General features: G+C 41.0%; 1 protein-coding gene across 3 annotated transcripts in view; it reads right to left on the bottom strand.

The window, feature by feature from the left end:
- FOXP1 (forkhead box P1) overlaps window positions 1–15,326 on the bottom strand; it is a 586,984-nt gene that overhangs the window by 483,485 nt on the left and 88,173 nt on the right. The window lies entirely within an intron of this gene.

Raw genomic sequence — 15,326 nt, 5'->3', positions numbered from 1 at the left:
AAAAATGATGCCTTTTCCCACTGAAATCTTCAAAGAAAAAGTGCCTCTTCATGGAGTAAATTATTTTGCGATTTAAGGAGGATTCTGACTTCTCTGATGTATGGACTTAATAGTATGCACGTGACCACTGAGATTTACAGGTCCACATGACCAAACCAAAGATAATTTAAAAAAAAAAATGGGTTATCTGTTGGCATTAAATAGCAAGTTCATTAGCTGTTCAACTCTTTAACTGGATGTGCTAATGTGACTGGTAGGCACAGACTGGGGAGGACTTAACATGGTCTTCTCAGAGGTTATAATCCACGAGGGAATACTTACTGCTGGGTTACGTTTACAATAGTTGAAATGAATTCATTTAAAGAGCATGCTAGATTTTTTTTTTTTTTTAAATAAAACAAGTTAGTTAAGCCTTTTTCAACTTCAGCAATGTTTGCTGAGAAGAACTTCTTGAAGATCTGTGATTTTAGAAATATGGAAGTGGTACATTCTCTAACAATGCTGCCTGAGCTAAATGTAAAGTGAGGCGCACAGGTCATTCTTAATTTTCTGGTAGCCCCATCAGAAAGATAAGGAATGGATAAAATTAATTTTAGAGACACACGTTATTTAACCCAATATATTTAAAATCCTATCACTTCGGTATGTAATCAAGCGTCCTTGAAATCCAGTGTGTACAGGACACCTTGCCCCTCTCAACTCCCACGAGCCACAGACACACTTCGTGTGACCAGCAGCCACAAACGGCTAGCACAGGTACTGAAAAGATCAATTCTCAAAGATCATATTACCATGTCTGTGAAAAAGAGATTTCCTAAAGAAATTCTAACCTGATTCTATTTCAGAAAATTATCATTATTGTTTGGGTTGACTGTACTGACTTTCAAATGGAAGGTCTTTTACCAGACACAGGACTCTAAATAATTCCTATATAATGTACATGCCTTTCAACCTCCAAAACCTATAATCACCTCCTCAAATTCTGGACAAAAAGAACACTCATTAATCAGGTTTCCTGTTTGTTTTTAATTTAAGGTTCCTGTCCTTCGATCTGATTCACAGTTGAATGATAAATTATTAGACCCATGATATTCCCTGGGAACTCTATGGCTTTAAGAATCTGTTTCATTAAGGAATTACTCAGTCCGAAGGAAATTTATTGACACTTATCTCATTTTCCCTCCTGTTCATCATAGGCGATACCTGTGATTTTCAAAGACAAATGCCTAAAGATGAGGGTCTCTATGTATCACCAGGGCCTTGAGCTAGAGCTGCACCTACAGCTTCGTCTGGCTAGTTTTCACAATCTTTCTTCCTGCAGCAATAGGTGCACTGTGAGGTGTGGCACAGCGCCCTCCAGAGGATCCCACAGAAACAATATAAAATGGCACTCACCCCTACCTACACCCCCAACCCACCCCAGGTCAACCAACGAGCAAGCACAACAGTTCAAGGAACTGGAACTACTCAATCTAGCCAGATCCTCAAACTCTGAACACTAAATCCCTTCTTATTTCCACAGAATTCTTGTGTTTCCAAATCTATTTCTAATGCCCACCCCCCCCCAATGTAAAACTCATAATCTCCAGCTAAGCAGCTGATCGAAGCACCATAAAATGAAAAGTCTGGGAACTGTGTGTAGGCTGCCATGACTTGGCTCATGATCCTCATTTCCTTAATAAAATTTATTTTAAAATAACTCTCCATTCACGTATTTATAGTACAAAGTATAACTATAACACTTTGATTCAAATAACTACATAGGTCACCTCAGCAAAAGCGATTCTGTAAGCATACACCACCACACACATAAAATTAAAGACACATTTCTAACTCCCTAACACAATTTCTCTGGTAACATTCAGCCTTGCATACATAACGCTGATTTGCATATTAGTGCTACATCCAACTCAGGTAACCATGACACCTCCAAAATAGACACAAGCAATAAACATGACCAAAATCCTGTCAGATTATTCAAGTGACATTGGGAAAAGAATATTACAAGGTAATTTCTAATACTGAGGATTTGTATCCATACATAAAATACCAACTGAAATAGATCTTCAGAATGAAATTTCCTAAAACGATTAAAGTAAAATGTGAAACCTCACAGTTTATACAAGACAAGAAACATTTGGCTGCAAATGGTTTTATAATTTTGCTAATTAAAAATTATCCCATTTTCACTTTGGATTCATCATGTAACAGAAACAGGAATAACCTTACCATGCCAGAAACACAAGCAAATGATTAAAGTTCTACTCTCAAAAAAATCTTTAAAAGTTGGCAAAACATTTCATTAGGCTACAAATCAAAATCCGTCTGTCCTTGACATCTCTTTAATGTCTTCCAGATTCCACATCTCCTTTTTTTTTTAATCACTCACTGAATCGCTCAGAAATTAAAATATGTTAAAATACCACTCATCTTGGACCTCTCGGAAAGTCCTCCGGGATCGTACAACCTTCAGGCCCCTCCACATGTGCAATGGACCCCACACTGCCACCAACTGATTTATGTAAAGTATTCCATAAATTTCACAATGAGAAAAAAAAAATATTCCCAGAATCGTGCCTTCATCAATAAATCTGCTACATGAGAAGAATATAAATAAATACTAAAAAGGGGCCACCGTGAACTCTCTTCTGAAGTTTGCCAAGTGGAAATGGGTATAACTATGATTAAAAATAAAAACCTCTGAGCTTCCAAGGTGTTACCAACAAAATATGCCTACAAAAAGAAGAATGCAAGTGGCAAGGAGGTTGACTGATGAGCACGTATCTCTCTGTAAAGCTAATGAAGGCAATGTTTACAGTGCATACTTATTTATTTATGCTTCCCCTCCCTGAGCCCTCCATGTGCCATGGGAGTCAGTGTGCGTTAATGGCACTGAACACCAGAGAACCTTCCAACTGCGAGTTGCAGTCACTGTGTCAGTGGAAACAATGAATCACAGACGTGCAACCTGGGATGAGTTGTGGCAGCACCTTGCGTGTCACCAATGTGTCATGTGACATGGCTGTCGCCATGGTGAGGCTCCATGTTCGGGAAATGTGTTAAGTCTCATAGAAGGCACCCAGCCATCCCCCAACGTACCCATGCTCGGGAATGTATACTGAAATCTTTCTACTGCCGGGAGCATTGTGGTTGGCTTCCTCACTGGGAGTCTTGCTGGAAGCGGGGCAGGGGGTGGGGGTGTCACTTGGGGAAAGCTGCGAGAAAATCAAGTGCAGCATCCCCAATGACTGTTTGGGGATGTGGGGGGCCCCAACACAGCCCGAAGAGCAGGATCTTTAAAAAATAATCAATCAATTCTTTCCATGGGATAAAAGCGGGCTATCCCAAAAAGGGAGGTAATTTTTATGTTGCTTGCTTCATTTCTGTGCGTTCAAACAAGAGGTAAGGCTAAAGAGACCAAAACCTCCACAGTGTCTTGGGTAGAACAGAAGCATTAAATGGATTGAGGAGATACAGATGAATCACCCTAGTCACGTTTACCAAAAAGTCCTCCTCTTGGGCTTTTCTCACCGGAGTCTCCCACTTTACCCTAGCACTGCTTCCGTCACCTGAAAGCAGGAATAAAAACCATAAGAGACTCCCCCTTGTGAGGACTGAGGGATCCATCCCCTTGGGGACTGAGCTGAGGATCTGACGCATGGGAGTCACCCAGGAAGCTGCGACAGCAGGTTCTAGAACCACGGCTGCAATGATCACTTCTCCACAGCTACCCGGCTTGGCGCAAAGGGAAGCCTGCTCCTGTGCTCCGACTTCAAGGGAAGGTGTGGGACTCTCCGGCAACAGTTTTCTTTACGGGCTGGCTTCCCGAATTTGGAATTTAAGAAGAGGGCTAAGAAAAGTCAGAATGTTTCCTTCTCATGTGATGAAGACAGTTTTGTCAAAAAGAGGCACCTTCAAGTGAATTAGATAGAAATGTAGATACATAGAAAAAAACAGGCCTCTGTCGCTTCGGGTGCTGTGAGGAACCAGCAAGACGGTTACAGGACACCTCAAACGCAACAGAAGGAACACCTGAAGGACCAAAGGATCTTTAGCCCGGAGAAGGCTCGAGAAGGACCCATGGCCGATGTGGAAATAACTGATGGGCGGTCATGTAGAACAGATGGGTTTTGTAGAAGCTCAAGGAATCAAGCCAAACAAGTAAGCGGCAAGACCATGGGTGGTAGATTTTAGTCCAATTTAAGAAAGAACTGTCCAGCCCTAAGGTTTGGTCAGAGATAAAATGAACTTCCTGAAAGATGCTAAGTTCAACATCCCAGAGTGACGCAGATGGTCTGCGTGTTTATGTAGCAGCAACGAAGCCTCAAAGATTTAGGCACAAGAACCACAGGCGCGGCAGTGAGCTTTAGTACGCCTTCGAACGCTAAATACCTAGGAGTCTTTGAAGGTATGTGACACATAGGTACATACACACAAATACATAAAATTCATATCCTGGGACACGGCAGAAAGAGAACAGCAAATGGGCTGTAATAATCCAAAAGCACATTTTTTTATTTAGGGCAGAGTTTAGAGCTCATAGATCCCTGAATCATCTGCTGAAATTTTACTACATGCCAACCCTTTCATAATGCTCTTTGTGTATTAATTAATTTAATCCTACAATCACTGATGAGTTAGGTGCTACTATTACTCACATTTTAAAGGCAAGGAAACTGAGGTACAGAACAGCGTCGTAACTTACCAAAGATTCTAGTGTTAGGTGAGCGGCAGAGCCAGGATTCAAACCCAAGTAGTCTGGCCAACATCCTGTGTTCTTAATCACCACATTTAGCTGTTTATTACACATTAAAGGTTCTACATCTTGGCTCTGGATCATGGAATACGTTTATTTTTCATTTAATAAAAAAAAAAATAAAATATCCCTTTGCAAGGCTTTCAACCTAATTCTACCTTTGCTTTGTTCTCTCTGTCACTTCCTACAATTTTTTATTACAATGGACATTTCTATGAAAACATATTTGTTTCTTGGGGGTTCATCTTTTCTCTCGATGTTATTCCCCAGATGCAGAACAATACCTTGGTTCACAAATTATGGTGTGCCGAAAATCAGAAACTATTTTCCCTTTCCATCCCAGCCAATTTTATCATGATAGTTGATAGTGAAACACTCCTCTAGATTAGTCTCCTGTACCTTTCTTGAAAAACATCCTTTTCATTTCTCCTCCTTGGTCATACATTTTTTCCTTACTCAATGCTGTGTTAAAACTTTGCCTCCATTTTATTAAAATGCCCCACTGCCCGAATTCACTCTTGCCTATGTTTACCCCTGCTTTGACTTCCCTCACCTGTTGACAAAAGACTAAAATCTTCAATAAAAAGAAGAAACTCTAATTGAAGACATCTTCTTCCCAGAATGCCCACACTTTTTTTTTTTTTTTAAGCCATTCTTACCCTCCAGAGATTTCTTTACAGAAAATCACACGACATACATTATATGTCTCCTGGTCTCCACTTCCCTCACAACAAAGTCAGGGACACTTCAAAGAAAATTTCCTATTCTTATCATTCAATACCACCTCTCAGAGTTTTGCTGTCCCCAAGAATCACTTGTACAATGATTTTTGTATTTTTCTTTAGATGCCTCAATTTTATTAAATGTTTCCCTGAAGGACTATCAGCTGAGATACCAGACCCGATGTGTGGTAGTATTTTGCTGCATTTTGAATATAGAATACATATTAAAATAATACCTCTTAGGTCTTCAAAAATGTTCATCTGTGTCTCCTAGCAAACTCATCTCAAATTTTGCTGGTGATATATACAAAACTCTTCAGAAAATGCTTGTATTGAGGAGAATACAGACCTCAAGCCATTTTCGAAGTCTCCTTTTCTTCTTTGACTTGTTTTCTCTTTCACTCTTGTACCCCTAGCCTCACTTATAGTTCTCTTGTTTGAAATACAGGAAGGGAGAGGGGTCCCCCCACCCTGCCACTACATCTCCCTCTAAATCAATGAATAATCCAATCACACAGGACAGTTTGTCTCAAGATGAGATTTAAACAGAAGACATTATTACTTCATCAGAAGCTGAAGAGCAAATGATCCAGCTGAAGCATCAAACGAGAACAAAGAAGGGAATCCTTGGCATGGCTTCCTGCGTTTGCTTCTTTAGTCTAGGGCTCAGCAAACCACAGGCCCCGGAGGTCAAACTGAACCTGTTGCCCTTGAGCTAAGAATAGTGTTGATGTTCTTTCAGGGTTGGGAAAAAATTAATATGACGACTTGGTGTCAAGCGGAAATTATATGAAATTCAAATTTCACTGTTCTGTCAATAAATTTTATTGGAAACACAGCCATGCCCATTCGTGCAAGGTCCGGCTGTGGCTGCTTTCACACTACAGTCGCTGTGACAGAGCCTGGAGTGCGGAGGCTGAAATACAGACTATCTGGCTCGGAAAAAGTTTGCTGATCCCTGATATGGACGAAGAAGTTCTCTGAGGCTTTTGCCACCACACACATACATGAGCATTCTTTTGAGTTATAAAAGCTGCCCACCCTACTTCCCGCCCCCCACAAAAAAAACAAAAACAATAACAAACAAAAAAACCCAAAAACCAAAAAAGCCAAGAGTAAGACAGAAAGCATAAGGAATCTCCATGTATTCAGTACCAAGATCAGATCACAGCTTCCGTTCAGACCTGCGGCATGGACTAGAAGACAGATACCCACCGGTCGGCACCGTGTGGGCTACGCGCCCTGCTGCCTCATTTCTCATGCGATTCTGAGGACTATTAACCGTCCTAAAGAGTAAATGATCCTGATACCTTTTAAAGCTGCAACATTAGTAACAATTAAAAGGCTGCCAACCACCCATACACAATAACTTTCTTGTACTTTAATATGCATATCCATGGCCTGATTATACCAGCGTGGAGAGATTGACAGGAAAAGCTGAGTGTCATGGCTCCAAAGGAGACACTACATTGATCAGTAAATAATACACGTTTTTTGAAACTGTCTAACTGCATATTTACACTTGTCAACTCTCATACACTTTGGTGACAGACTTCTTTTTCAAACATCTATGTAACAAATTCTAATACTGATTTTTAAAATGTTTTTAATAACTACCCAAAAACCACACACACATTTAGAGTGTATAAGGTTTAAATTATATCCACCGAAGAGTGCCACCTGGAGCATTAATTGCTGCATCTTAACCATTCCCGGGGACATCTGTATATTTGCAAATGTCTCAAGAAAAGGTTAAAATACAGTTGCAAGTAACCGATTTCTTGTGCTTACAAGATGCTAGGCATTGTAATTAAGGACTTCGCAGCCAAAAAGGTAAATCCTACCATTGCCCCCTTTTGACAGCCTTGAGGAGGATGCAGGACTTGGCCATGGTCACACTATTAGTGAGACCTGGGACCAGGACCTGAGCCTCTCTGCTCTAACTTCAGACACCATGCTTTCCCTCACCCACAGCAGGCTGTGGAGACCTGTATTTAACAGGTTTCCCAGACAGCCCTTTGAGATCGCCCTTTGAAAAACATGGCCCCAAGCACTTGGGGGAAGAAGGGAATGAAGTCAATGGGTCCTCAGTTCAAGTCCCGTCAACTCGCCTCCAAACACTACCCAAGGGAGAATGAGAGAGAAGATCTGTAACAGGTGTATCATAGCCCCTGGCATGCCACATAAGCTCACTTCCAACAGCTACTAAACGACTATCATTCTTTATAGGTCACAGAAAGCTTGTATATCAGGTAAAGTCGTTTTATCTATATTGTCCAGAAAATTGCTTCAACCCTTAGCCAACTAGGTTAGCATCTTCTTGCCCTAAGACTCCACAGCAATTAAATTACACCAGCAGTTGAGAACTGGCAAAGGTGGGGCGGGACACAGGGGAGCAGAGATGCAGTGATAAACCAGTGACTGGTTTATTAACCACTAGACTAGACAATGAGCTAGACATACCCCTCACCCCCCACCCACATACAATTTGTTTTATTACAAAAGTAGTCAAATTCATAAAGAAGTGGGGAAAATAGCATAATGAGCCCCATATACCGACCAACCGGATTCCAAAATATCCAGATTCTGCTCCATTTGTTCCTTCCTGGAGATTTGTAAAGGAAATCACATGTGAAAGGCCATTTCACCCTTATACCACCTATTAGGCAAATCTTTAAAAAAATATGGAGAGGAAAACGCCCTCAATAATAACTGAAAACACGTCATTTAAAAAAAAAACAAAAAACACAATTCCACAGAGCATCGCTGAAACCGGCCTGCTAGCCATCTAGCCTGAACATCCACCCCGGAAGGGCAGTTGTCCCTGGAGGCCACAGACAAGGGGCCTAAATAACCTGACAAAGAGGCAGCACTTGACCTTTCCCAAGCTAGAGCCGGGCACAAAATTCCAGCGGCCAAGGTTCTCCCCTCCCGCACCCATTCTCTGGAGCAGCCGGCCTGCTAGCTCAGTGTGGTCGGCTCATACTGTACAGAGGGACAAAAAAGTCATCTGCTCAACTGTGAGGGACTCCAAGAGCGGCCACTACCAGGAGCATCTTTACCTGAGGAAGAGAACCGAAGGAAGCACACGACACCAAGCCCACCAGCAGGGTTCCGGGAGATTTTAGATGGAGGAAAAGGCCAGTAGGTAAGGAATATTTTTGAAAAAAAAAAAATTTTGGAAGAAGTTATTTCCTTTTATATCACCAGTTCTATAAAAATCCTGTTTGTATATTAAGCTGCAGTTTCAAATGAGTTGGATTCCAATTTCTTCCATAAAGACAACTAACTATAAGCTACAAAATCTTCCCTGCCTAAATGAACTAAAAGGGTCTTCACGAACCACAGAAGGGGAGGAGGCAGCATGCCCTCGTGGAGAAGACACAAGCTTTGAAACTGGCCCAACTTAAGGTAAACCCTCTTTATAAAACTTGCTACGTGATCCTGAGCAGGTGACCAAGCCACTGGGCTTCCCTCTTCCCAACAATTCAACCAGGGGGCACCTGGATGGCTCAGGAAGTTAAGTTTGGACTTAGGTCATGATGGCAGGGCCCTGGGATCGAGCCCCACATGGGGCTCTGCATGCTGCTCAGAGTCTGCCCGACATTCTCTCTCTCCCCTCCCCTGCCCCCTCCTCCACTTTTCAGTGCTCTCTCTCCCTCACTCTCAAATAAATAAATAAAATTCTCAAAATGAACAAACAATAAAACCAAAATAATAATATCCAGGACATAGAGACACTGTTAGAATTTTTAAAAAGATAACTAATGTGATATCCAAGCTACTGTAGGAAAACGTAACGCCTCATGAATGGGTGCTATAATTGTTTGTGACAAACATCACTAAATCTCACAGAACACAAAGAGGGATGAGAAAGATTTCATCACACGACCCTATTCCAGTCAACCCGATGGAGCTGCGGGGAACAGCATGTACAGCAAATCCAAGCGCCACCATCAGAATAGACCACAAAGGGTCCCACTGATTTTGTCATTCTTGAGTAAGGCCAACTGTATCATCCTATAGACATGCGCCTGGAGGTTAACAATTCATGTGTTCACCTACCATCACTTTCCAGAACTCTGGTTCCATGACCAACACAACACAAATAGTCAAACAAAATGTTGAAGTGAAATTAAAATGTAAATTAACTAAATGGTGTTTCAATGCACTAATTGCTCATTTTTCTTTAAGAAGGAATTAAAATGATGGCAATTCTCAACAGGGTACCTCAGCAGCCTGCACCCAGACTAAGTGGAAATTTCCTTCTCTTAGTCTCTGTGCATTGCTTGAACCAAGTTAACAGAAAACAGATTATTTTCAAAAACAACACGCAATGTAACTTAAGTTCCTAGAATTTTACATCACGGAAGATATCATTTGAAATATAATAGTTGAATGGGTTCCTCCCTGGTACAGCTTGCTTCAGTGTATTGATAAAAACCAAGATTAATATGCAAAAGGAAATTGCAAGGAACTTGCCCTGCACGGGTCAGCACCTGGTACATGTGGGTGCCCCTCCCTTTGAGAAAGCAACTACACTTGGAGAGTGAGAGTCTGGGTTTCATTCTCACCCCACCACTTCCTTGCTAGGTTTTAGCCTCAGTTGATGCACAGGTAATAAGAGGGTAAAAATGGTCTCTTTTTTATCTTTTCCAAAGCTTTAGAATTAAAAAAAATTTTTTTTTAATTAAAAAAACCTACAAATAAAAAAAAAAGGGGGGGGGCGCCTGGGTGGCTCAGTGGGTTGAGCCGCTGCCTTCGGCTCAGGTCATGATCTCAGAGTCCTGGGATCGAGCCCCGCATCGGGCTCTCTGCTCGGCAGGGAGCCTGCTTCCTCCTCTCTCTCTGCCTGCCTCTCTGCCTACTCGTGATCTCTCTGTCAAATAAATAAATAAAAATAAATAAATAAATAAAAATAAAAAATAAAAATAAAAAAACCTACAAAACTATAATGCTTCACATACGTAACACCAAAACCAGATGAAAGGTGGAAAATAAACTACTTCACATCATACAATTATGGCAGACGCATGTTAAAAACCCAACGGTTACATAACCGGATAACTGCTAAACTTGTGTGTGTGAGAGTCTCTCATTAAGAGAACAAACATACACTGCTTAAACACTGGATGCCAGGTATCCAGGTAAGTATTGGGTATACAAAGAAAAACTACAAAGACGGGTCAAAAGTCACTTGCCTGACATTACTGTGTTTGTACTCGTGTCTATGGTGAATGTGTACACTTGCCTACAGGAACTTAAGCGGAGTAATTCTGAGGTCGCATCAGCACTCAGCAGAAGACAGACTGTGATCAATTAGTGATGTCTGTCAAGGACGCAGGAATGGGCAGGAGTGGGGAAGATGTAAGATCTGAAGTATGTCAGAAATGTTCGCCACCCTTGATTTAGGCAAGGGATGTGAGGCTTTGTGTAAATGTCATGGGAACAAAAGCCTACCCGCTACATTAAAAGTTTACTCGACAGTGAATCTGTATGTCCAGAAAAAATGTGTGTATAATCCCATAAGGGGCTTAGAGGGGAATGGAACATATCTGCAATATAAATGCAGATTACCTTTATTACAAAATTGGATCATATTCTCATTCCTAGACTAATTTCCTATATCATAAAACCTATATTCAATTTTATAAATAGCATATACCAAGAATCATAAATTCAGTTAATGCAGAAATTTAACAGATTTTTTTTTTAATAAAAGTGAGAAAAGGCTGTTTTCGAGCAAGTATCTGAAAGGACAGAAAGGGCTCTTTCTTTGAAGATATGTTTTTCCCTCTGACTCTACCTCCTTGGGGATATAACTAGAGAAGAAATAAATTTCACAGCTAATATATATGAAGTAACATGTTTAACATTATCCAATGAATTTATATCTACCTACACCATATAAATTTATCTCACATAAACTGTCATCTCCAACAGAATTCATTAAAACAATGTTATAGCTTCTGAATTAAAGGCAACCTTCTAATTGGAATTTAATCTTACAATAGTAGTGGGTTTTATTTTCTAATTGACAAACGGAATAATTCATTACTTTGTCTCACAGTTGTCTGAAGAATTAGAAAGTAAACGTGACCTAGGTGTTGGCTGGCCACTTCTGTGCAGTACATGGGGGCTGGGGAGGGAGGCGGGCAGTGGAGTTTCCTTCATCATCCTCAGAACTCTTTGGGCTGCTTATGGGCAGGAAAAGGATGGACACTCTCACTCTCACCATCCTGAATGACTAGATTACTAATATATTCCATTACCGCCACATAAATGTCATGTTAATTTCTGATCTTCATCAAGCCAGACAATGGTTTCCACCTTGGCCCCTGGCCAATTAGCTGTGTGGAAAATATTCAGCCAATTACGTTACTTCTATTAGGTTAGGGACTGGAGAGAAAGGCAAAATAAACGCCTCGAAAATACTTGGGAGATAAAATGTAAGTTGACACTGTCTTCGCATGCTGGAGCCCAGTTATACAATCTGATAGGCAGCTGTCAGCACTCATAACCGCTTATTAAATCTAGCCTCTCTTTATGGCGTGAGTGAAGATCTGTATTTTTACCAATATTAGGTTCATCGTGTTATGAAAGAGACCAAAATACTTAAGATCATTCGCTCCAGCTTATAAAACATATTATGTAGTTTATTAAATTGTTAAAATTACTTTTCCAAACTCAAAATTTCAGGGCCTGGAAGTTGAAGCACAACAAAGTGGCTCTGCCCACTGACAGGTTCCAGCACAAGACAGCTCAGGAGGGGAGCCCATCAGACAGCTTTCCAGTCCCAAAACACCTGCTACCTGCCCCCACCTCTTCCTGGAAGCTGCACCACCACTACCGCACCCCAAAACCCATGACCAAAAAAAACAAAAACAAAAAAAAAAAACAAAAACGCACTCAAATTTTATACAAAAGCGAGGAACTCCCAGCCAAACGTAGCCCATTCTCAAGTCATAAGAAGTGGGAAGAAATATTTCCTATGGTTTTCCCTTATCCAAGAAGGTTAAAAGCTAGCAATTTCATTATGACAGAGATCAAACAAGGAACTGTGGGTCAAGAAGGAAAAACAATCGATGACAAAACAATGTCACATGGTGCTGCATTCTTACACCGGATCCTCCAGCAGAAGACAGCTTACTGATAGGGAGTGGGCAATGCCAAGACAGAGACTGAATAACAAGCCAGCAATGCGCCATCCCTACTCCACTCTGCTCAGGAAAACTCTATATGCAAATCCAGACTGTTATTATCACATTTATTAATAACACTGTGGCTAACTGCCTATTAAATATGCAGCAGACTTAACCGCTCTCTACTCCGGGAGCCTCGTGATGTGCATCAGATAGGTATCCATACCAACTTCAGCTTCACGCCAGGGAAACAGGAGCCAACTCTGATTCCCTGCTGGTGAATGGTGGCATTAAAGAACCGTCCCAAAGAGAGATCTCAAGCGCTCAGCCTGTCCTTCCTCTGTTATCTTGCACCTAAAGTAATTTACTAAGCAGGCATGGTTATCACCAACATAAATTGAATATATTACCCATTTTCTGGCTTTAAGAATTTGCCACAATGATCTATTTGTGCAAACCTTTCCTCATATGAGTTCACTTGCCTTGCATGTGAGGGCAGCAATGTACTGTTCTGGTTGCCTGGCCCCCATGACTGTGACTCTGTCTACCATGAGGACACTCAGCATGAAACACTGCACACAGAATTAGAGTTTATTCCAAGCCCGAAGACTTCAAGTTATCAGTGGTAACCATCAATGGGCGCTTCTTTTGGTTACTTGAAAAACTGTAAGGTTCTAAAAGCCACAGGGCTGTGAATATACTTTTGACAATGAAAGGACTAACTAAATGCCAGATACACAATACACAGGAAGTCGGGTTATTGCATCACAGAGGAAGAGAATTAGTCCTCTGGGCAAACCTTGGAGGTGTACTTTGAGGAAGAAGAGGGTTGAAAATCAGAACACATGCTCCAGCTCATCAGAGCTCAGGGACTTCCAATTCCTATGAAAAATATAGTGAAGGGACGTTTACTACCATCTGATAAATACAAAACACTTCCTTAATATAAAAACCTGGTATTGGACAAGACCATCTTATCAATTCAAAAGAGAGATCATTTTCATTATAGTTCTTGAGTCTGATTTCTCAAATAGCCTCACCCAACAAAATTAATGAATAAAATGAACCCTGTCTTTAATAAATCCATTCATGTGGTTTTGTTAAACTTCATACATCAATTTTATGACCATGAGATTGAGTCAGGCTTTCTCAATACTGGAGACAGAGATGACAGGTAATCTCATGTCTGAGTTTGTTACTATTTCAGTAATTTCAGAATTCCAACCACTTCTATTAATTCTCCTGTGTATCTGAGGCAGGCCCTGGCTTTTGTCTCAACTCAACCCGGATCTGCAAAGATATAACGTTTCATAATGCTTGCTACCTGCTCACTGACCAACAGACCATCCGCAGAAGTCTATCATAGCTATGTAGCAGTGGAAAACTCTCGAAGCAACTTCACAGGTGAGAAGTCAAAGTACTTCCCAACAGCATCCAAGGAATATGAGGGAGGATCTTTATCAGCTCTAAATTCCATGACTCTGTTAACCATTTCATTTTGGTGTGGACATCCTTGCCTCCTGTGTTACTATGTACTATTTGCCTTATTTCTTGCCAAGAAGGAATAATGTCAGGAAGATAGAAGACTTCATGTTTCCTCTATCTGAAGCTTCAGAAGAATGGAATAACAAAACAGCCCAAGCAGAAGTGAATTTTAGAGCTCACAGGTTCTTTGTGGATCAACTAGTCAATACTAACGGTTTTAAGTGCTTCACTAGGGCTCCTTTTTTTTTTTTTTTTTAACTTATGACATGGGAAGGTCAAATTGGTCTCTAACTATAAAAATCTTTGGGGTACATGGCTCAACTTGATCTTAGCTCAGGTCTTGATCTCATGGTCCTGAGTCAATCCGTACACTGGAACCCAGAGTACAGCCCACTTTAAAAAATAGATAAAATAAAATCTTTTCGAATCTGTCCCAATAACTAAATGCATAACAATTTCTTAAGAAGACACTTATCAGAGAACTTTTACGCAGCTGCACAGGCTGGATGTCTCAACCTCTATTAACAGAAAAACTAGAAAAAAGATCCTTAAGGACAAAAGAAGTAGGCTCCAGTTCCAACCAGGCCAAGCACTTAGACATCTCAGTTAGACTCTGTGGGCTTCGGCTGCTCCATCTATTAAATGTGGGCATTTAAACTGACAATTTCTAGGGCCTTGTCAGCACTGACAAACAGGGTACTCTAACCCATCTGCTTCGTTGTAAATGTAGGAAATCACAACAGAGACTAACCTGCCCCATGTCAGGTAACTATTGGACCTCCCAATTCCAACATAATGTTCTTCCTCCCTCACTACCCTTCCCTCCATAAAAGGAATCTGTTTCGAATGCAATCATACTAAGACAAAGGACATGGAGTTTATGCCAATGGTTCTCTCAACATTAAGTGCCACTGAATGCAAAACCTGAAATGAAATGGCTCCCCTCAAAGGTGACCTCGTCCTACGACAAAGCCACCACTGAATGATGTCAGACTTTTTATCTGGAACACCTGGCCTCGACCAATTACTTTCTCTGACAAAGGCAAGTCACAATTGCTTGCTCGTTGCTGTGAGAGAGACGCCATTGCCGAAGAACGTGGCAGATGCTATCAAATACAGAAAACACTTGTGAGAGAGAAAGATCATCACGTCCCTCCTGCCCTCCCCTAACGATTACAATGAGTAACTTGCTGAGGTGAACAATGACTGAGAAAAATGCTC

This window comes from Lutra lutra, chromosome 1 (assembly GCF_902655055.1).
Source record: "Lutra lutra chromosome 1, mLutLut1.2, whole genome shotgun sequence".
Lineage (NCBI taxonomy): Eukaryota > Metazoa > Chordata > Mammalia > Carnivora > Mustelidae > Lutra > Lutra lutra.
The sequence above is the reverse complement of the archived record's forward strand: the minus strand, read 5'-3'. Positions and strand labels throughout refer to the sequence as shown.